This window comes from Phytophthora infestans, genomic scaffold (genome assembly GCF_000142945.1).
Source record: "Phytophthora infestans T30-4 supercont1.336 genomic scaffold, whole genome shotgun sequence".
NCBI classification, from domain to species: domain Eukaryota; phylum Oomycota; class Peronosporomycetes; order Peronosporales; family Peronosporaceae; genus Phytophthora; species Phytophthora infestans.
In genome coordinates, this window is record NW_003303423.1 from 11,527 (window position 1) to 13,202 (window position 1,676).

The window sequence follows — 1,676 nt, forward strand, 5'->3', positions numbered from 1 at the left end:
CGTTACATTTCTCCGGTGGAAGCTTGCATGCGCCTGCTCGATTTCACGATTCAGGGGAAAACCCATGCGGTGACACAGCTGACGGTTCATCTCGAGTCAGGGCAGACGGTTTGCTTCCGCGAAACGGAAAACCCGGAGGCGGTTTTGGAACGTGGTAGTCACACGATGCTGACCAGATTCTTTGAGTTGTGTGCGAGTGAAGAACCTCAGAATCATATTGCCAGAACGATGTTGTATCAGGACATCCCTAAAGAGTTCTGCTGGAAAGCGCCGGAGAAAGGGCAACCGAAAAGGTGGGTTCGCAGGAAACAGTATCAAGCTGCGGTTGGTCGCATGATTCATGTGTCTCCTCGAGACATGGAGCGGTTCTATCTTCGGCTACTGCTCTGTCAGCGTAGAGGTCCAACATCGTTTGAAGACTTGAGAACGGTTAACGGGATTGTCTGCCCCACATTCCAAATTGCGGCGCGGGAAGCTGGCTACTTGGAGAATGATAACGAGTGGGTTTCGTGTTTGAGGGAGGCAGCTGAGTTCCAAATGCCGTATCAACTACGCCAGCTCTTCGTCACCATTCTGGTGTATTCAGCTCCAGCAAATGTTGGTGTTCTATGGGATCGGTTTTTCGCGGATCTTTCCCAAGACTTCGCACGCAAACATCAGGCTTTGATGGACCCCTTTAAGTCGGCGTTGGTCGAATTTGAAACGCTGATGAGCATTCAAGAACTACTTCAAGCGAGTGGGTATGCGGTAGCTGACTTCGACGAGCTTCCTCAGTTGGGGTCGTTCCCAACATTGATTCGTGAAGCGCTTCGCCAAAACGGATTACTACGACGTGAGCTCACTGGATACGATGCGTCAGCTTTGGAGGCGATTGTAAGCACAGAAGATCAGCTATACGAAAGTCAGCGGGTGGTTTACGACCAGATTATTGAAGCGGTCGAATGCCCGGAGGAAGGCAAGAAGTTATTTTTTGTCGACGGCCCGGGTGGTACTGGAAAATCTACACTGCTTCGAAACATACTGGCCCAAAGTCAGACTCTCGGAGAAAATCGCCATCGCTGTGGCGTCTAGCGGTATTGCCTCATTCTTACTTATGAGTGGTAGGACAGCGCATTCTACATTCAAGATCCCTTTGAAATTGAACGAGAGCTCGACGTGCGGTATCAGGAAGAACTCCCCATATTCAGGAGTTGATCAAGCATGCAAGTTTGATTATTTGGGACGAAGCACCTATGGCTCATCGCCACGCATTCGAGGCAGTAGACAGAACACTGCGGGACATACTTGATAACGATACCGAGCTTTTTGGGGGAAAGTGTTTGTACTTTCGGGAGATTTCCACCAGATTCTCCCGGTCGTTAAGAATGGAACACCCGTAGAGACAATTGACGCTTGCCTCAAGTCGTCTAGGCTGTGGCCCCAATTCCAGACGTTCCGTCTTACGGAAAACATGCGAGTGCGCACAGCTGATACTGCAGACACAGCTGAGGAAATGGCTGCGTTCTCCGAGTTCCTGCTGCAAGTCGAAGAGGGAAGGCATGATGTAACTCCTTCCCTAGGAAGCGATTACATGAAGATCCCGCGCGATATGCTGATTGAGAATCCTCCTGTGCCAGAGGACGAGGACCAGGAAATTCGTCCGGGCGTTATTCCAAGAGGCATGGATCGGATCATGA